The 22,435-nt window shown below is 42.8% G+C and overlaps 1 protein-coding gene across 2 annotated transcripts in view; it reads right to left on the reverse strand.

Annotated features, from left to right (window-relative positions):
* Window positions 1-22,435, reverse strand: part of LARGE1 (LARGE xylosyl- and glucuronyltransferase 1) — a 349,906-nt gene that overhangs the window by 303,738 nt on the left and 23,733 nt on the right. Inside the window, exon 1 of one of the 2 annotated variants that reach the window (XM_029078655.2) lies at window positions 6,682-6,700. The exons of the other annotated variant lie outside the window; for it this stretch is intronic. The gene's annotated coding sequence lies outside the window, so the exon portion shown is untranslated. Of the gene's footprint in view, window positions 1-6,681; window positions 6,701-22,435 lie in introns of those variants that run through there. 2 annotated transcript variants of the gene reach the window in all.

Raw genomic sequence — 22,435 nt, forward strand, 5'->3', positions numbered from 1 at the left:
AGTAGACTATCCTGCTCCTCAGGATAGGTCCAAAATACAAAACCAGGAGGAGGGCAAGGATTATTGCAAGTCATAAACTAAGGATCCAGCTTAGCTTCCACAGCTAAGGCTGCTGTGGTTGTGTCAGACAGGCTGACAACCACTTTGTCAACAGTGGTGCGACACTGTGGCACCAGTGGGGGTACCCAAGCCTCCACTTTTCATTTTTTTTAATGGTATTTGTTAAGAGCTTCCTATGTGTCAAACACTATTCTGAGGACTGGGGTAGGAAATTAGGTTGGACACATTCCCTAGGTGGCAAGGGGCTCACGATATTAGAAGGAGGGAGAACAGTACTAAGGAAAAGAGAAGCTAAATTACTTGCCCAAAGTCACACAGCAAACAATCGGCGGAGCAGAGAATAGAACCCAAGTCCTTTGACTCCCAGGCCCGTGGTGCCACAGGCACTGCAAAATGAGGGCAGAAAGGTTTTTGTTTTGTTCTTGTGACATTTGTTAAGCGCTATGTGCCGGGCACTGTACTAAGCACTGGGGTAGATACAAGCTACTCAGGTTGGACACAGACTATGTCCCACCTGGGGCTCACAGTCTTGGTCCCTATTTTACAGATAAGGTAACAGGCACCGATAAGTTAAGTGATTTACCCAACATCACCCAGCAGACAAGTGGCGGAGCCAGGATTAGAACCCAGGTCCTTCTGACTCTCAGGCCCGTGCTCTACCCAATAGGCCATACTGCTTCTCTGTTGGATGGCTTATCATGAAGGATGCAACATCATCACTTGCCTTCCCGCTTGGAGACAAGAGGGGGAATGGAATGCTTGCTTTAAAAACTACAGCAGAAAACACACCCACGCATACAGACGCACACACCCTCCCCCGCTTCAGAGTGGCCTGCTATCTAAAAGGAGTCATTATGCCAAAGCTAACTTTACATAGATGTATTTCATCTAGGTTTTTCCCTTGCCCCCTTTTTATCCCTGTCTACTCAGAAAGAAAAAGGTCAGCGAGCATGGAAGCAGGTTCGGTATTCTCAGTTGAGCACCACATTAAAGAGAAAATTGACAGCTGCAAGGCGATAAAAGGGTAACTCATTTTCCCTCAGTTAACTTCAGTGGATAGGAGCTGACACAGAGTGGGGCAGGAACACAAACTTTCTTTATTGCATGTCACAGAGGACTTCCAGCCCTGGTCCATTTGCATTTTTAACTTTTTTGTTGTGTTTTGTTTTAATTTTTTTTCCATAGCACTAGTCACAGAAAAGCCAGGAGCAGCAAATCACTGATATATAGTGCCCCCACATGGAGCTCCTGGAGGATAAAATGCCTTTTAGAACATGTGTTTACCCCAAAATAAGAAATAAGAACAGAGGGGAAAATTGATCCTTATATATTTGGAGAGTCACCCGAGATTTTCTTTTAACTCGGCTTCGCCTGGTTACAGCAAGAAAGCATCTATAAAGGGATATCATTATGATTGCTACTATTTTTGTATTTGTTAAGCACTTACTATGTGCCACGCACTGTTCTAAGAAATGAGGTAGGTACAAGTGAATCAAGTCAGGCACAGTTTCTGGGGCTCAAAGACTTAGTAATAATAATAATAATGTTGGTATTTGTTAAGCGCTTACTATGTGCAGAGCACTGTTCTAAGCGCTGGGGTAGATACAGGATCACCAGGTTGCCCCACGTGAGGCTCACAGTTAATCCCCATTTGACAGATGAGGGAACTGAGGCACAGAGAAGTGAAGTGACTTGCCCAAGACGTCAGCCAGTCACAGTTAATTGCATTTATTGCGTGCTTACTGTACGCAGGGTACTGTACTGAGTTTTTGGGAGAGCACAGTATAATAGGCACATTCCCTGCCTACAGAGAGCTTACAGTCTGGAGGGGGAGACAGACTTTAATATAAATAAAATTACAGCCACGTACATAAATACAGTGGGACGGGGGAAGGAGAAGAAGTGGGAAGAACAGGTACTGAATCCCCATTGTACAAATGAGGAAACTGAGGCATACAGAAGTTAAGTGACTTGCCCAAGGTCATTCAGCAGGTAACTAGTCTGACTTCCAGGCCCATGTTCTTTCCAATAGACTACCCTGCTCCTCAACATAGGTCTAATATGCAAAAGTAGGAGGAGGGCAAGGATTATTTCAAATCATATACGTAAATTCTTCCCTTTCAACTGTCAGACCACCTGGATTACTATTTAATGAGGCTTGAAACTTTTCATCCTTGTAAGCTCCCTGAGGGCACCGATCGTGAATACCAACTCTGATGTGTTGCACTCTCTGCTGTGTTGTTCCACAATAAAGCTCACAGTCTATGGGGAAGGGAGAACAGATATTTAACCCCCATTTTACAGATGAGGAAACTGAGGCATAGAGGGGCAAGGTCCTAAAGCAGGCAAATGGTGGGGGCAAGTCTAGAACCCAGGTCTTCGTGGCCAACTTCCTGTGCTCATTCCACTGGGTCACACCGCTTCTCTTCTAGGCTTACAAAACAGTTTGTATGTGCAAAGAATTTGGGGTCAGGTAATGGGCTTTTTAGTAACACCTGAAAACAGAAATAGAGTCATTTACCTGTAGTGGGACCATCTTTAAAGGCAGTGATTCCTAGTGTTTTTTGGAAAGCACATAATAAAGAAGAATAATGAAGCAGCATAGCCTGTGAAGGAACACAGGCCTGGGAGTCAAAGGATTTGGGTTCTAATCCCGGCTCCACCACTCGCTTGCTGTGTGACTTTGGGCAACTCACTTCACTGCTCTGTGCCTCCCTTACCTCATCTGTAAAATGGGGATTAAGACAGAGTCCCATGTGGAAAAGGGACTGTGTCCAACGCAATTATCTTGTATCCACCCCAGCGCTTAGTTCTTGGTACTTAAAATGTGCTTAACAAATACTATGAAAAAATAAAAATAAAATAGAAGTGACATTCCCTGCCCCAAAGGAGCCCACTCTAATGAGGGGGAGAACCATTATAATTAAGGAAAACCACCGATAATCCAAAATACCTTCACGGGACCACTGATCTAACCAACCGCTTTTTGGGAAAATGAACATAGCTTTCTTTTCCTTTCCAGGCCTGGTCTCCGGAGGTGTGTTATTAGGCGATGAGGCGGCAAAACTACAGAACTTAGAAGGGACTTGGAAAATCCATTAACTGGAAAAACTCCCTTTGATGATCAGGAATAGACTGTCTTAGCAAGAGCTACCTCCTTGAAAGATGGCACCGTATAACTAATAAATTATTATAGGGAACTTTGCAAATATAGTGCTACATAAAATCTTAATCAACTTCAACAGGAACCCAAAACTCCAGTGGCTTGAAAAGTGATGGCCTTAGAGAACATCCCCTCGGGGGCTCTATTCTGGTTTCTGTCACTAACTCACGCCTGGCCGAGGTAATTCATTGAACGCAGCACTCTGCAGAGTGAGGAGACTACCACTTACCTCCCTCTCCGAGGGTTGTTGAGAGGACGGATTGCCATTTCGATCCACGGTTGAACAGCGCCACTCAAGATCGAAGCATTGCCGGATTTCCCAATTCCTAAAGATGTAGGTCCCCTCCTCTTTAGGTAAGTTAAATGTATTCTAGCTTGTTTTAATATTCTCCACTCAGCCAAGATAGATACAAAGCCAGAGGACGTATTTTAGTTCCACTAATCTTCCTTCATATTAAAAAAAAAAAAATCCAATCCCTGGCTCATTTGGGTGGGTCATGTCTCTCATCGGGTTGTAGCTGATTTGCTGATGAATTGCTCAAAGGAGAATACTGTACCCCTGAAGTGCAGGGTGCTAGGGTAGAACAAATATAGTGATTCTCTAAATCACCAATTGACACATCCCCCTGCCAAAAGACTTCGTGCTCCTCCTCCTCTCACCCGTTTCCATGAACCAGCCCAGTAAAACCCATCGGCACTTTCCTATGTACTCAATTTTCGTTTTCTTGGTTCCCACATTTTTTAAGGCATTTGTTAAGAGCTTACCGTATGTCAGGCACTGTACTAAGCACTTGGGGAAGATACAAGCTAAGTGGCTCGGACACAGTCCATGACCCACGTGGAGCTCACAGTCTCAATCTCTCTTTTATAGATGAGGTAACTGAGGCTCACAGAAGTGAAGTGACTTACTCAAGGTCACACAGCAGACAAGTGGCAGGGCTAAGATTATAAACCTAGGTCCTTCTGACTTCCAGGCCCCTGCTCTGTCCACAAAGCCACACTGCTTCTCCCACATCTCTCACACCCACTGATGATGGGCACTTCACATCATCTTCCCCCGTCTGAAGGGTACGTTTGGATTTATCCCCAGTTTAATTATATTTTGGTCATTTTCTAACTGCAAATGCCCTAATTCTCCATCCTCATGGTACCCTATCCCTCAATTTGATCAAGTGACAACTACTTGAAGTAAACAATCTCTCTTCAAGGAGTGTGGTCTAATGGATAGATCATGTGCCTGGGAGTCACAGGACCTGGGTTCTAAACCCGGTTCTACCACATGTCTGCTGTGTGATCTTGGGCAAGTCATTTCACTTCTCTGTGCCTCAGTTACCTCATCTGTAAAATGGAGATTGAGGCTGTAAAGTCCATGTGGGACATGGATTGTGTCCAACCTGATTAGTTTGTATCTAACTCAATGCTTAGTACAGTGCCTGGCACATAGTAAGTGCTTAATGCATACCATTAAAAAAAAATTACTAATGACAAATACTGATACCCACCAGAGTGGATTTGTTAAAGGTATTTGCTAAGTACTTTCTCTGTGCCAAGCACTATACTAAGCACTGAGATAGATACAAACTAATCAGGTTGGACACAGTCCATGTCCCAAACAGGGCTCATAATATTAATCCTTATTTTACAGATGAGGAAACTGAAGCACAGAGAAGTGAAGCAACTTGCCCAAGGTCACACAGCAGACAAGTGGCAGAGCCTGGATTAGAACCCAGGTCCTTCTGACTCTAAATTCTTTTTTTTTTCCCAATTAGCATGCTCTTTCCACCTTTTACTCCTGGAAAAGCTTACTGACTTTCTACGGCTAGCGCAGTTTATTCTTCATTTTCCATCTCTGCTACCCCGATCTATTCTCTGGGTCTTTTCTATGCTCTGTTCTTGTTTGGTTCTAAGTGTGGGCATAAGTCATAAACACAACTAAAAATAGCACCATGGGCTTTCAGAGATATTCAATAGCTTCTGTAGGAAATTTTTTCAACTCCTAAGTCGAAAAAGATTTTTCAGCTTTGGCTGTAAACAACTGGGGATATCAGTAAAAATCAACTTGTGTTTTTATATCCATTTTTGAAAGCACTGTGTGTCAGAGAAGTCAAGCAGACTGGATTTTCTTGACCAATCTGACTAAAAGTGATGCCTGGGGTTAAAAAAAAAAGAGAAAAAAAGAATCTTACTTCATTTTCCACAAATGCTTTGGCTAGGGAAAAGGAAACAGAGTTGGCTTTCCCAACTATAAAATATGCAAGCATTCATCAAATAAGCACACTAAGGGTAGAGCTGTAGCCTAAAAGGCTACTTTTTTTAAATTATTATTACTATTATGGTATTTGTTAAGCACTTACTATGTACCATGCACTGTTCTAAGCACTGGGTAGATACAAGGTTGTCCCACCTGGGGCTCACAGTTTCAATCCCCATTTTCCAGATGAGGAAACTGAGGCACAGAGAAGTTATGTGACTTGCCCAAAGTCACACAACAGACATGTGGCAGAGCAGGATTAGAACCCACATCCTCTGACTTTTAATCAAAATTCCCTTTTATCGGATAGTGATGAGAAGGGGGTATTCAGAAAAACACAAGTGCTTCCCATCTACAAGCATTTTTTGGTGACGTACAGTACTGATGTGGTAAAAAGGAAAACCTTTTGGTTTTTCAATGAAATTCAAAATGTGCCTTTGTTTTACTAAAATTTCCTTAGGTCACCAGGTATTTCTGAAACCAGACCTCTGTGCCCACAGGGCTGTCACACCATGCTGAAAAACAGTGAAAAACTAGCACTGGATTTTAAATGAATTTTAGTCAACGGGATACAAAAGATAACAAATATGGTTTTCTTCTGTGGCTACTCTCCCCTGAAAAAATAAATTAACATTCAATCACTGTTCAGAGTTGTATTTGCCAATTTGGGGGAACGCCTCAATTTGCTTAAAATCCACAAGTGCTAGAGGGTAAACAAGGTTTCTCTTGATTGGGCTTGAGCCTCCAAAGACCCCTTTCTTGTTTTCTGTTTATGCATATACACACAGAAACTCAATTATATATGTATATATATATATATATATATAAAACATCTTATCACCAATACATATATAGATATATAGTGATCTTATTATTATATACATACATACACACTTACTGTATATATATATATATATATACACACACACACACACATACACACAAACACACACTTCAACAACTGAGCAGGCTATGGTCAACAGGACTCTTTCTATCAAAACTTCAATTGCAGGTCCTAATTCAATGCAAACTGACAAGGAATAAATATGTTGACAAACATGGGCAAACTTTGATTCAAAGAGCATCAAAAAAAGCAACACCTTAAATAGCCACTAAGTTCACCTGGTGAATCTAAAGCTAATCCAAATATTAGTTTTACGGTAAGGTCATTCTATCAAGAAATAAACAAAAAGCCAGACCCACTCACCTTGTTTTTTTAGAAACAAGTTCCCAGTCCCATGAACGAAGGCTGTTGACACCACAGGAAATCTGTTTCACACTCCCAGAAGCCTGACTCTCCAAGTAGAGCCCAGGAAAATCTGGCGTGTAACTGCTCACAATCCAGCCTTCCCAAAATGACTTTGACTTTGGGTTGCGGGTTATTATTACTACTCTGTCCACATCATGCTTTTTGGATCAGGCCCGAGTAATTCTTTTTTTAACTTACTGGCATGAACAACACACGATGTAAGCATCTCTGGATTAGCCCAGCTCATGCCTGTTCTAATGATGTACACTGCTAGTATTTCTTTGTAGAGTACTTTCTAAATGGCTGCTTTTGATTTAATTCCCCGATCCCTCTTTAAGACCCTGTTGAAAAAAGAAAGGCTCTGGGGTAGGTGACTCGTACTTACTCAGAGCCCAGAACTCAAAAGAAACTCACAGGAAGTCCAAAACAGAGAACAATAAGCAGATTATTAATGAACCCAAATTTCTTCTTGATTTATAGCAATTCAAGACCCTCCCAACTTTAACATGAAAATACCACTGCTTCTGACTTTCACCACAGTTCTCCCTGGAGGGTTATTGTTATTCTTGTAAAGACCGAAATGGCCATCTTGCTTCTTGGCTTCGGTCCCTCTTTAAAGTTGGATATTAAGAAGAAACTGAGCTTTAGCCCCCAGTACCGAGGCCAGGATTATTATTAGATTCAAGTATTATCCTGAAGTTGGACATGAGCTCAGGACAACAAAGCAATACATTTCTCTGATTTTGATCGAAGTCTTCTTGGATTTTACTTCATGACAAAGTTTTGATATTGAACTTTGACCTCCTACACCGAGAGCTTACTAGGCTTATCCTCGCGATGACACTCAAACCAGATCGGACCCAAGATATTGTCACACGCTCTACGAAGTCGTCATGTGGATACTACTTTGCAGATGTCCACCCGATTCCACCCAAAACCTGCAGATTTTTTCCAGCGTTTCCTATAAACTGCAAGCTCTTTGTGGGCAGGGATCGTATCCACAACCTCGATGTACTGTACTTTCCCAAGTGCTTAGTACATTATTCTGCACACAATAAGCGCTGAATGAATACCTTTGACTGATTGGTATCCTGACCAGCCCAACTGCTCTAGAGCCATTTGCCACTCCCTTTGGTGAGAGCTGCCACTTCAAGGCTGCGAGACATGACGGCTGGAAGCCAAAGAAGAGGGAGTCTGGATGCTGAAAATAAACTCCAGACATTCAGATGTCCTGTCCAAATTTTCTATCGCTTGTGTTGCAATGTTTGGTTTGTATCGGCAAGACAAATGGAAATCAGATTGACTGATATAAAACCAGTCAACTGGATATCCCTCCTCATATCCAACAGGCAATTATTCTCCCCGCATTCAAAACCTTATTGAAGGCACATCTCCTCCAAGCGGCCTTACCCGACTAAGCCTTCATTTCCTCTTCTTCCACTCCATTCTGCATCGTCCTGACTTGCTCCCTTTATTCATCCCCCCTTTCCAGCCACACAGCACTTATACACATATCTGTAATTTATTTATTCATATTAATGTCTGTCTCCCCCTCTAGACTATAAGTTCACTGCAGGCAGGGAATGTGTCTGTTTATTGTGAGATTGTACTCTCCCAAGTGCTTAGTACAGTGCTTTGCACACAGTAAGTGCTGATTAAATACAACTGAAGGAATGAATGAATGACACCCCACCCATAGGTGGAAGGGAGGCCTTAGTTCCAAAAAGGACCAACAGTTCCATGGTTTTGGTCTCAGTCCAAAAGGCAGGAGAATTTCTCCATTGCCAGAACCCTGGGCCAAGCACTCTATTGTGGTCACCACTTTACACGATTACAGCTGTCACCCATCAATCTAGACTGGAGACTCAAGGGGCAGGGCTGAAAAGCAGGGGAGACCGGGGCTCAATAGTGCCTGGAATATATCAGTCCCTTGCTTCATCTGAAATCTGATCAGTTCCCAAAAAAGCATTTCAGGTTGGAAGAAGCCTGTCAATGACCCTCAGACCCTCTTTCCATTTAGGTTGCATGAAACTAAGTGTTTCCAGTGAATAGCAAGAGGCCACAATCTAAGAAGCAAGTGACTCCAGTCACTGAAACAGGGCCGCTAACATTTAATTTATCACTCGGCAGCACAGGGGTTTTAACCTTGCATGTGTAATGAATTTTCACACTTATTTTTAATTGAAAATTCCTCTTTCTAAAAGCTACAAGAGTCTGGCAGCAGAGGAAAGTGGGATCCTTCAAATGAGAGTCCTGAAAAAGATTTTCATATTACCTACTCCCTAAACTCTCACTCAGCAGAGGAGAAAATCCTCCCCTCGATTCTTTGTTTATGGATATGAGCAAAGAAAGCTGAGATAAGACTTCCTTTAGCCCTTCCCAAAATTGAGGATGCAAAGAGAATCAATAGATGGTATTTGTTAATTATTCACTATGTGGAGAGCACTGTACTACACACTCTTTATTGTGTATCACACACTTTATGCTCCCTTTATTCATCTCCCCACCCAGACCCACAGCACTTATATACATATCTGTGATTTATTTATTTTTATTAATGTTTTTCCCCCTGCCAGACTGTAAACTCGTTGTGGGCAGGAAATGTGTCTTATATTGTACTCTCCTAAGCACTTAGTACAGTACTCTGCACACAGTAAACACTCAATAAATATGACTGGCTGACTGACTGATGCGTAGGAGCACAATAACATTGGCAAATAAGATCCCTCCCCACAAGGAGTTTACAATCTAGTGGGGGAAATAAACATTAAATTACAGGTCAAGGATAGAGGAGAGTTTCTGGGCATACTCTGTGGGGTATATATCTAAGGAACTGTTTTGCTTCTTTAAATAAAGACAGGGCTTTATATAATTAAATCTAGCACCTCTACACACCAGGCATATAAGTTACAGGGCCAAAAAAGAGGAATGTGTGGTCTTTAGCACAAGATAAGAACATTCTGATGATGATGGGTGGATATCCAAGTGCTTAAGGGGAATGGATTCAAAAGCACTGATGACCCAGAAGGGAGGGAGAATAGGTTGCGAGGATGAAATGCTAGCAAGAAGGCTACCTGGAGGAGATATGATTTCATTAGGACTGTGAAGATGGAGAGAGTGGTGGTCTACCAGATACCAAGGGGGAGGGATTTCCAGGAAGGAGGAAGGACATGAGCACGGAGTTTTGGGCAGCAGATGAGATCGTGGCACATTGAATAGGTTGGCTTTAAAGAAGCAAGTGAGCTGGCTGGGTTGTTGAGGGAGAGGAGTGAGGATGGGTAGAAAGGAGTCAGAGGTGTTGTGGGATTTAATTCATTAACTTTCTACAAGAAGCCAAGCAGGCTTGCATCTTCTGACCTGGTAAGTAATCTCTGAGTAACCTGCCTCCTCTGCACATAAACCCAAAGAGTCTCTTTGTCGCCTTTCATGCTGAATGCTCCGAGTAACAGTTTAAAAGAAAATGTTCAACTGTGGAAGCCTGTTGGTCACACCCATTAATACAGTAATTCTATGCTTAGAAGGAAAATCAGACTGTGACTGCACATAACTCTGCCCCTAAGCTTGGCTTCCCATTATCACGAAATGCTCACCTGATCAAGAAGCAGCATGGCCCAGTGGGAAGAGCAAATGCCTGGGAGTCGGAGGACTTGGGTTCTAATCCCTGCTCTGCCACTTGTCTGCTGTGTTACCTTGGGCAAGTCATTTCACTTCTCTGTGCCTCATGGACTCATGGACTGTGGCCACTCTATCTTGTATCTACCCCAATGCTTAGAACAGTGCCTGGTGCATAGTAAGGGCTTAATACCAAAAAAAAAAGAAGGAAAACTTTCAGTGGCCCACATAGTGAAGTAAGCTGTGTGTTTCTAAAACAGTGGGTAGTGTGGGTCTTGTCCTTTGCCAACCACCTTGACCCCTCTTACCTCACTTCACTACTCTCCTGCTACATTCCAGCTGTCACACTTCGCTCCTCTAATGCCAACCTCCTCACTCTACCTTGATCTCGTCTGTCTCACTGCCAACCTCTGGCCCATGTCCCGCCTCTGGCCTGGAACACCCTCCCTCTTAATAGCCGACAAACAATTACTCTCCCCTCCTGAAAGCTTTATTGAAGGCACATCTCCTAAAAGAGAACTTCCCTGACTATGCCTCTTTTTCTCTTTTCCCGCTCCTTTCTGCATCACTCTGACTTGCTCCCTTTGTTCATCCCCCCTCCCAGTCCCACAGCACCTATAAGCCTTAATGCCTGTCTCCCCCTCTAAACTGTAAGCTCGTTGTGGGCAGGGAATGTGTCTGATTATTGTTACATTGTACTCTCCCAAGTGCTTAGTACAGTGCTTTGCATGCAGTAAACCCTCAATAAATAAATACATGAATGAATGCCCCAAAGGGGAGGTTTAGAAAGAGAGAAGAGACAGAGGGTTTGTAAGCAACTCCAGCATTCCCTGGATTTGGGAATTTTTTCTATGCTCCAAGATGACAATGGTGAAAGGATTGCTAGAGCAATCCTAGTGTTTTCCAAAGACTGCCTTGGGAATTAGAACTAAAACAGATTTGGAACCTGGAGAGGCTAATGCTCAGTCATGTTCTTACTATGTGCTAAAGACCACACATTTCTCATCCCTCTTTGTGGCCCTGTAACACCTATGCCTGGTGTGTAGAGGTGCTAGATTTGATGATATAAAGCCCTGCCTTTATTTCAAGCAAAACAGTTCCTTTCATCGGTGTTTACACCAACCTAAACTCTGCTTTCAGCTTTAATTGGTCGCTGGCCTTTCATCTAGGTTGTCTGATGTCCCTTGTTTCGAACCTCTGGGAAGATTTCTTGACATCTTCATTTCAGAGGGTCCTCTTCCCCCGCTTATGAAGTAGGCAATGAGATGGACTCTCTTCCTGCCACCACCCCCACCAAAATAAATATGTATTTCCCTCTGTCATCTCCTGTTCAAACTGAAGTCTTCCCGTGTCAGAAAATGGGAAAATAAGAAAGCTGTACAACTGTCTACTGATACAACATTTCTCTTTTCTACTTACATAGATGGAGATCTTTTCCCTGTGAATAAGGTTTGCAACTTTTGGCCATTTCTTTTTTTTAAAAAAAAAACCAAGATATTGTGGAGATCATTGGTTTAAAATTCATCACTACTGATAGATCCCCATAAGGAGACTTCCAACCTTCCAGATGCTTATGTATGCACTTGGTTTCTACCTCCATCATGACGCCCACCCTTTGGAGAAACAGACACATACACATACACACGGCTCTACACAGTTTACTGTGCAGGCTTAACTAGTGAAGTGGCTTGAGCATTCCATAGACACAGGTTCACCACAGGATTCTACAAGCTAAATTTTGGTTTCTACTTCCTGCTCTTGTAATGAACAGGTAGAAAATTCAAATTAAAGACAAGTATCTGTGTGGGTGGATGATTTTTCCCCTTTTGAGAGGGCTTTTTGAGAATTTTTTTTTAAATCACCATTACTGTTCACGGATATGACAAGAAATTTTGCAACATGAAATAAGATGTTAACATCAGCGACCACAAGTGGTAAGGGGGTCAGGTTTAAGCACTTGGGATATGAGGGTTTTAAAAGAGCAGTAATTATGTTTATGTACATATTTTGCAAAGCTCTTTATATTTAAAGAGGAAACTGTTGAATGTTTTTTGTTTTTTTTTTTGCTCTGTATTTCCCAACTTCAATCAGCAGGGCCTATTTACAGTGGCGAGACTTGATTGGAACCGATACGCAGCTGTAATAAAATACTTTTCCACTGGTTATTGGTGATTCCTCTCACTTCCCGCCATTTAGTAGATAAGAATTGTTCTCCATTTTAAGAGGCTAGGGATCACACTTGATGCATATACTGCTAGCTTATTGGGAAGGCTCAGGAAATACTGAATAAAAGCCTTTTGAGTTCCACTGTCTTAACCAGAGTCACATGCTCAGGTGACAGAAGCAGAGGCAGAAATAGAACCCAGGTGTCTCAAGTCAAACCTGTTCTACAGGGCTCTCAAGGAGGAAAAGTCAATAGGCCAAGAGTGACATATTTTGCAGTCAAAAAAACTGTCTTGGAGATGGGATGCAAAAATGCCAAAGCTATATTATTTCAAAGACAGAACTATCAAAATAAGATTACTTTGTAATTAAAAGCCACTGCTGTAATTACTCCCACTGCTGTAATTACTCTCCCAAGTGTTTAGTACAGTGCTCTGCACATAGTAAGTGCCCAATAAATTAGATTGATTGATTCAGTAAAGATGGTCAGTACCACTCTGCTCCTCCTCAGCCTCCACACAATTGACTCACTCAACATATTTATCTTTGTTGATTTACATTGCACAGAATGTCAGAAAGCTTCAAGAGTATAAGTTCCATGTAGGCAGGAAATGTGTTTACCAACTTTGTTATATCCCAAGCGCTTAGTACAGTGCTCAGTGCGGTGTAAACACTCAGTAAATACCATTCAGTGATTCGCATGGCCAAGCAACTCCTAGCCAAGGGTGGGAAACAGAATCCCAACACAACTAAATTTCTCATAATAGAATGAGGCAGTGCCAAATAAAAATTTGAAAATATTTACTCGTTCATATAAACGGCAATAAAAGAGGATTAATAAGCTGACTAGGAACTTTTAAAGAACCAAGGACAGTGGTGGCGTGAGAGAGTGGAGGGAAAGAGTAGTCACAGACAGACAACAGAGCAGAAGCAGAGGCTGTCATGGCCATGAGAGCAGCCTGGTCTAGTGGATAGAGCAAGGACCTGGGAGTCAGAAAGACCTGGATTCGAAACCCACTCCACCACGTGTCTGCTGTATGAACTTGTGCAAGTCACTTCACTTTTCTGTGCCTCAGTTACCTCATCTGTAAAATGGAGATTAAGACTGTGAGTCCCGTGTGGGACATGGGCTGTGTCCAACCTGATTACCTTGTATTGACCTCAGCACTTACTAGGGTGTTTGGCACAAAGTAAGTGCTCAAAGAATACTATTAAAAAAAAATAGGAGGCACATCATTACTGTGGTAGGGGGAAGGGAGGGCTAGAGCTGATGATGTTAGGGGAAAAACTGAAAAGTGACTGAAGAGCTCCTATTAATAATAGAGGGATGCAGGGGGCCAAAGGGAAAAAAAAGTCATCAATCTGATCAATTATCAATTTTTGGGGAGACACTAGCTCATTCACTGACAGGCAGTGTGGTTACAGGCATCAAAAGGGATTCTCTGACTAACCTCCATACGATCTTCAAAATGGTCGGAAGCACAGAAATAAGATCAATGGATCCAAAAACAAGTCTTCAGTATTGGAATCAATGAGTCAACGGGGTGAAATGTGAGCCAGAAAGGAAAAAAGTTGAAACAAAAACAAAATAAAAATCAGTTAGCTCTGAAAATAGCTAAGAAGACTTATCCAGTGCAAAAGCCACGCCCGAAGAATATTAATTTTAACAAAGTTCAAATATTTACTTACATGACACGGAATAACATGCAAAAATGAATGGATACATGCTTACACCAAATGACAGACTACTCAAAAACCTCAAAGAAAATTTCATCAGAACTTATATGTTTTTTCTCCTACTCTAAGTATTTGGGAGATTCCCGAAAGCACTAACAATTAAGTAGAGTACAGAGAAAACTTTAAAAATTTAGCCTCAATAATTTATCTGATCATTTATTCATGAATCAATAGGCATGACTAGTAAATAGGAAAGTCTCAGATCTTGGCTCAAGCAAAACGTTTGGTTCAAAAGGTTCATGGCAGCACATGTAGTCATTACAAGTTATTTTATGAAAATTCTGCACAAGCTAGAAGAGAGGCCTAATCTTATGGCCTTAGGGAACAGCTTTCTTCCGCCAAAAGATAACTATACTTTATTTCCAGCAAAACCTGAAATGACAATGCATTTGCCTACCATCTACAAACTAATGGCATCAATTTTGGCAAAGGAAATTTACTTGCTCTGTGAGAAAAAGAATGTCACAACTGAAAGGATGACGCAAATTATCACAGAGGTAAAGAAAAGGGCATTACAGACACTCTTAGAATTGATCAGGCTATTAATAAAATAGCAAAATCTGAGTATGAGTTGTATTGATTACAAAAATACCTATGACTCAGTTCTTCTTGGTATCAGATAGAGATTCTGAAGGTTTATAAGATCGATACTCTGACTTAAATTTTTGCAGCAGGCATTGAGCAAATGGAATGTCACATTATATCTTTCAAAAGATTCAGGCCTGTCAAATCAAGGGTTATATGTACAAAAAGAAGAGAATTGTTTAGTTCATTATAGAGTCCTCTGGGGTCGAATCCTCTAAACAACAAGCTAAATTCCATCCATTATGGCTTTAGTCTTCGACAGGAGGATCAGCATCCCATATCGTGCGCTCAGCCGCTCTACGACAGAGGAGCTCATACCAATTGCAGTTGACAGGACGACGTGTCCGTTCCTTTGAAGTAGACAGCCGGCTAAACCACAGGGGATGTTGCAGAGGAAAGCAAGACGAAAGGCGATGCAGGGAGGAATGGCGAGGAAAGAAACGTGAGCCGCACTGGAGCTGGACAGGGGAAGAGACTGGAGGCAGGGAGATCAGCGAGGAGGCTGATGCAGTAGTTGTGGAGGAAGACCTAATGGCATTTGGTGATGGACTGAAAATGGAAGGGATTGAAAGAGAGAAAGAAGTGGAGGATGACAGGCTAGAAAGACAGGGAATAAGGTAATGTCGTCAACTGTGATGGGAGAGGATTTGGGAGGGAGTGTGAAGAGTTCCGTTTTGGATGTGTCGAGTTAGAGACAGAACAGTCTACTGTTTATTGTTGTATTGTACTTTCCCAAGGGCTTAGTACAGTGCTCTGCACACCTTAAGTGCTCAATAAATACGCTCGAATAAACATCCAGCAAAGTGGAGGAGCACATGTCTGGGGGGTCAGAGGATGAGGATTCTAATCTCGGCTGGCTCCGCTGCTTACCTGCTGTGTGATCATCCTGGGGCAAACCAGTGAGTCAACTGTATTTATTGAGTGCTTTTGAGTGCAGAGTACAGTGCTAAGTGCTTGAGAGAGTACAATAGACACATTCCTTGCCAACAGCAAGCTTACAGTCTATACAGGCATTAATATAAATAAACTACAGATATGTATGTAAGTGTCATGGGGCTGGGAGGGGGGATGAATAAAGGGAGCAGGGCAGGGTGACACAGAAGGCAGCGACTTGCCCAAGGTCATACAACAGGCAAGTGGAAGAGCCGGCATTAGAACCCAGGTCCTCTGACTCCCAGGACCATGCACTTTTTGCAGCAGGTTACGCTGTCTCACTTAGGTCCATTTTCCTCTACTCTGTGGCTTCTTCTATTTGTAACTTATTTTAATGTCTCCCTCACTGAACTGCAAACTGCTTGAGGGCAGGAATCTTGTTCAGCAACTCTATCCTAGTCTTCCAACTGCTGAGTCCCGCCAGTAAGTGTTCAATAAATATCATATAAACATCACTGAATGATGCGTATTGGGTTCACAAAACCTGCGGGCCCTAAGACTAGACATTCTGCAACTCTGTTGTTCATTAACAGTATCTTAACAATACTCCTGTTAACCTATGAAGAACTACGTCAAGAACATACGCAGAGAAGATAAAAAAGAATCTGTAGAAAAGAGCCAAAGCAAACGCAAAAACTGAAGAACACGTGTAGCAAAGTAAAATCCCTCAACTCAGGGGCTGGGCTGATTCCTTATACACTAGTTAAACAACCTTGGGGCTCAGGGAATTTGCTATTTACCAGCTCAGATCCAGAAGGTAATATACTTGGGAATCCCAGTAACATAACCCAGAGAGGTTTATCTCGGTCATCAATCAGTATAATGCTCTTGGTTAATGCCTGTGCCTCTATGTGTGAAAACCAGATTCATCTGAGAAATAAAATGAACAATAACAGCCTATTAATTTCCTTTCTGAAATAATTATAATTTAATAAGTTTCATTATAGTAATGAATTATTAAATTATTACTAGGTTAGATACAAGACGCCACACTGAGCTCTTCCTAGGTCTCCTAGCTCATCCGTCTCCCTCTCTCGGGCTTGCCTCGTTCTATCCTTCAGTTCTTCACTCATTCCCACTCTTCCCAACTTATGGCTTTTTTCCCCCCAACTCACTTCCTCTCATCTGCCTTTATTCTATCACTCTGCCCTAGAGGCAAGGAACATACTTATGTTAATAATAATAATAGTGTTATGTGTTAAATGCTTACTATGTGCCAAGCTGGAGTGGATACGAGCAAATTGAGCAGGACACAGTCCCTGTCCCACACTGGGCTCACAGTCTCAATCCCCATTTTACAGTTGAAATAACTGAAGCACAGAGACGTGAAGTGACTTGCCCAAGATCACAGAGCAGACACGTGGCGGAGCTGGGATTAGAGCCCATGACCTTCTGACTCCCGGGCCCATCCTCTATCCACTAAACCATATCCATATGGGTATATATGTATTTTCCTCCCTTCCTACCTGACGTCCAAGTTGAGGAACCGAAAGCAGTAGCGAGATGAGACGTAATGGTAATCAATCAATTGTATGTGAATAGAGCATGGGCCCAGAAGCCAGAAGATCCTGAGTTCTAATCCCACTTCTGCCACTTGTCTGCTGAGTGACCTTGAGCAAGTCATTTAACTTCTCTGTGCCTGTTACTTCATCTGAAAAATGAAGACTATGACTGTGAGGCCCACGTGGGACATGGACTGAGTCCAAACTAGCTTGTATCTACCCCAGTGCTATAGTAAGCGACTAATAAATACCATAATTATTTTTACTGAGCGCTTACTGGGTAAGCACTCGGGAGAGGGCAATAAAACAGAGACATGCTCCCCGCCCCCAAGAAGCTTGCAGTCTAGAGGGGGAGATGGGAGTTATAAATAAAATTCTGGATATGTATGTAAGTGCTGGGGGGATGAGGCTGAGGTGAATAAAGGGTGCTAATCCTAGTGCGAGGGTGATACAGACAGGAGAGGGAGTAGGGGAGATGTGGGCTTAGTCAGAGAAGGCCTCTAATGCTACTTATTGAATGCCCACTAGATGCCACATGCCACACTAAGCAACAGAAGGAGGAGACAAGCTTCTACTCATCCATGAGGAATCAAAGCAGGTCCCCGTAGTAATGGCAATATTGAGGTGAGTCCGGGTTCCTGATAAATCACAGCAATCCCACCTCCCCCACGAGCAATTCTCTGATTGAGACCGTGAGCCCCATGTGAGACAGGATTGTGTCCCTCCCGATTTGCTTGTATCTACCCCAGCGATTAGTACAGTGCCTAGCACATAGTAAGTGCTTAACAAATACCATAATTTTCATCATTATTATGTCTCCAGTTGCTGCGCGACCCCTCCCTGCATCCCCAGCTCAGCACATTGCACTTGGTAAAACGGCGGCCGTGATTTCACAGAACCACAGATCTTGGTGTTCCCATTTTAATCATTCGCTAAAGAGAAAATAAATTCACCCCATGGATTCGGGGCTTGGAACCATAGATGACAGAGGTGGAAGAGGGGCTTGACTGGGTGACTTCAATAAATTCTCATCCTTTCTCATACTATCATCCCCAAAGGAAAAATTTAACACACTAATTTTCCTCCGAGTGTCAGCAACCTAGTGCAGGTGCCTACACCTCCAATAAAATATAATGGGAAGGACGCAGGAAAGTTTTTGTTCATTTTTCATTTGCAGGTGGGTTAATGTCATGGGGTTGAGAGGAGGTCCATGCAGTCAAAATCCTTGTAGCATTCGGTATATCTTTAAAGGTTACCGAGGGGGGAAAAAAAGTCAGTAAGCAGAGAGACTGCTTCTTCTTCAGTAAAATGGATTAATAATGCTGACCTTTGTTGCGAGAAATAACTAATGACTGTAAATACAGCAGAGCAAATGAAAGTTACACAAACACTAAATAATAAAATGCACTTAATTATATTAGGGCACTTTTTATATTAAACCCATTACAGTGGAATACAACAGGTGCACGCACACATACCTCCCGCTCTTCGGCTTATATAATTAAAGCAAAAATTTTAATTTTCATTACAGATCATTTTATCCTTGTTTCTCGTGATTAGCTTGAACTTTAAGAGCACCAAATTAGGAGAATTTCAATACAGCAATTGAGCATTTGCTTAATTGATCATTCATAATCCTACTTCTTCTCACTGGTCAACAAATCATCCCAACCCTTCTTTTCAAGGCTGAAGAAGCCAACAGAAATGCAGCCAGTCAGAGAAACTCGCAGCTTGTCACTTTTTTTTTAACTGCAGGAACAAGACTAGTTGCTTTGTGGCAGCAGGCGAGGTTTATGAATATGGAAAGTATATTCTCCACGGGCAACATCAATCAATCAATCAATCAATGGTATTTATTGAGTGTTTACCATGTACAGAGCACTGTACTAAGCACTTGGGAGAGTATAACTGCAACAGAGTTGCATTAATCCTGGCTTGTCTGCTGTGTGGCATTGGGCAAGTCACTTCATTTCTCTGTGACTCAGTTTCCTCATATGTAAAATGGTGATTAAGGCTGTGTGGCCCATGTGGGACAGGAACTCTGTCCAGACAGCTTACCTTCTATCTACCCAGCACTTACTATAGTGCCTGGAACATAGTAAGCATTTAACAAATACTAAAAAAACCCCAAAAACGGTTAATAGCTACATTCCCTGACCACAGGGAACTTAAAGTCTACAAAGTTACAGTCTACAAATATTTTTGAAAGATTTGATAGTGAGAGAGGCTTAATCCCAGTTTCACCCCTACACTGTGACCTTGGAGGTGTGATTTCTGAGCTGCCCTACTGAAGTATTTACCGTTCATCCCACATGATGAGTGGGACTAAAAATGGTCTAATTATCAAATCAATCAATGGTATCTATTGCATGTTTCCTGTGTGCAGATCACTATACTAAGTGCTTGGGAAAATACAATTTAAAAGAGTTGGCAGTCATGATTCCTGTTCTCAAGAAGCTTCCACTCTACTGGGTCTTTATGAGGTGGCGAAAAAATAAGCTGAAACTAACACCTAAAGTTTAATGTTCACATCGTGGATCACCGAGGTGCAGGGATGATAAGAACAGCAAGAGTCCTTTCTCAGGTCTGGGAGTCAGAAGGACCTGGCTTCTAATCCCAGCTCTGTTTACTGTCTGCTGTATGACTTTAGATATGTCACTTAACTTCTCTGTGACTCAGTTAACTCAAATGTAAAATGGAGATTAAGACTGTGAGCCTTGTGTGTGGCATGGGCTGTGTCCTACCTGGTTAGCTTGTGTCTACCCCTGCGCTTAGTAGAGTGCCTGACACAGAGTAAGCTCTTAAATACCAGAAAAAAGGCACTGTCAATCATTTATTCAATGGTATTTATTGAGAGCTTATTGTGCGCAGGACACTGTACTAAGCGCTTGGGAGAGTGCAGTACAACAGTAAACAGTCACATTCCCTGCCCACAAAGAGCTTACAGTCCAGCAACTATGACCGTCAGGTCAAAGTCAAGTCCATTGTCATCAGAGCCACATACACACAGTCCCATGCACGTAAAAGCCCACTAAGGTCACAACTGTCCATACGCTACACTGCATCTCCAAAATCTTCCAGTCCAGACGTAATTCAAAACCTTTTTTCAATAACTTCAGCTCTTCCCTCCCCAAACCCATTTTACTAGCTTGAGAAGAAAAAAAAAAAAGCAGCAAGACGCTCTGGTTGGAGATTTAGCTTTTATTTCCCCTGCCCACCCTCTGGAAGAGGCAGTAATGAGCAGGGAAGTGAACCAAAGGCAGAATGCCAGAGTGGGAGAGAGAACGAAGAGCGGCAAGGGCCTGGATAATTTACAAACTGGATAATCGGCCCCACAACTGAGAGATGACTGAACCGCTCCCCGCTTGCCGGGGTTTTGTCGATCTTACTGAAAAATCCCACCATATTATTTATTGGGCACCAATCCACTCCTCAAAAATGTTCTTTTGAAAGAGGTTAACTATTTGGCTGGGGCAGTAGCAGTGAAGTCCAGATCTTGCACAGAGCACTGCAGAGTCCCTTAAATAAGCCAACAGAGAAAGACCGGCCAGGAAGATGGGCCCTGGCTCGCTTTTTGCCACCCCCTCCACCACCAATCCCCCTTCCTCATCTGCCGCCCCATCCCGTCACCCCTCCAAATTATAATAGGTCCTTTCACCCGCACCCAATAACTGAAACCCACGCTCTAAACGCGAAGGTCCGTCCTCTTGTGAAAGCCAAATACGGACTGACCCTCCCCTAATTCCTCCTTCCAGCTCAAGTCAATTAGTCTCTCTTCCTCTACCCAATTTTTCCTCCCAAACCGACAGATCCAAACCCAGGGAGCGGTTTCAAGTCATGGCAGTAGGGCACACATGCACTTTTCACATCTGTTAAGTTTCTCGAGGTCAGGGATCATGCCTACCAACGGTAATGTTTCTGAGCGTTTAATATGGTGTTCTGCATGCAGTAAGCACTCAGATACCACTGTTTGCTTACCCATTCAGCCCACAGTACCTAATGAGCACTCCAAGATCCCGCAACATGACTGGAGTGGCAAAAGAAAACAATATATAATCATTCAACATAGACACAACTTTGCATTCCACTTGGCCATTCTATAACCTCCTATGAAACTGTGAACAAGTGTTCTTATCTCCGTTTTACCTGTGAAAGAAACGGAGGCAATGTATCATCATGTCCTACCTACAGAAACCATTTGCAAACTGTAAGCGCTCCCTCAACCACATATATGCCTTTGAATTCCACCGACTGGTTAAATTCAAATCAGCATCCTTGGGCTCTCGTTCCTCCTGGTAGCCCCTGGGAAGCTGCTCAGGTCATGACAGCATTGCCTAAGGGAAGCACTGTGACCTAGTGGAAAGAGCTCGGGCTTTGGAGTCACAAGACCTGGGTTCTAATCCCCGTTCTGCCAATTGCTTGCTGTGTGACCTTGGACAAGTCACTTCACTTCTCTGTCCCTCAGTTTCTTCAATTGTAAAATGGGGATCTGATACCTGTTCCCTATCCTACTTAGTCTGTGAGCCCCACTGTGTCCTACCTAATTGACCTGAACCTATCCCGGCGCTTAGAAAACCGTCTGACACATAGTAAGCGCTTAAATACCATAAAAAAAAATGGCAGCACAAACAGCGGCTACATTCTGAGCACCACATGGACCAAAGTGAAAGTGATGGAAATTGTGCCAGACACGCTTCGGGGCATAGAAAGGGCTTGAAAAACATCTGCCTGCGACGTCTTCCTCCCAGCCTTGCTCAAGAATCATCACCGGCTCTTTAGCAAGCCTTCCAAGCATGACGGCCTTTTTGGAACTGCCACCAAGAACAACTGTGGAAAAAATAAAGAGTCTAACCAGATGAGTATCATGATGGGGTGATCGGACACATTATAAGCAAACCCGTGCATGGGGCTAGAGCTGCTTTTCAGTTACCGCTCTCAAAAAACCTTGGGGCCTGCGAAATCGTTTTCCGCCCGTAACGTGCATTAACCTCACCCAACGGCAACCCTGCTTCTTAACTAGCCTCACGCATCTTCTTCAGCTTCAAGGACACAGGCAACAGTCTGTGGGAAGAACACTGACCTCCTTTTGTCTGATCAAACAAAAGGAGGACAGTAAGGAGCTGTAGGAAATGATTAAATCATGCTGGTCTTTGACTAACCAAACCCCTGGGCCCTAGGAA

This window comes from Ornithorhynchus anatinus, chromosome 14 (genome assembly GCF_004115215.2).
Source record: "Ornithorhynchus anatinus isolate Pmale09 chromosome 14, mOrnAna1.pri.v4, whole genome shotgun sequence".
In the NCBI taxonomy this organism is placed as follows: domain Eukaryota; kingdom Metazoa; phylum Chordata; class Mammalia; order Monotremata; family Ornithorhynchidae; genus Ornithorhynchus; species Ornithorhynchus anatinus.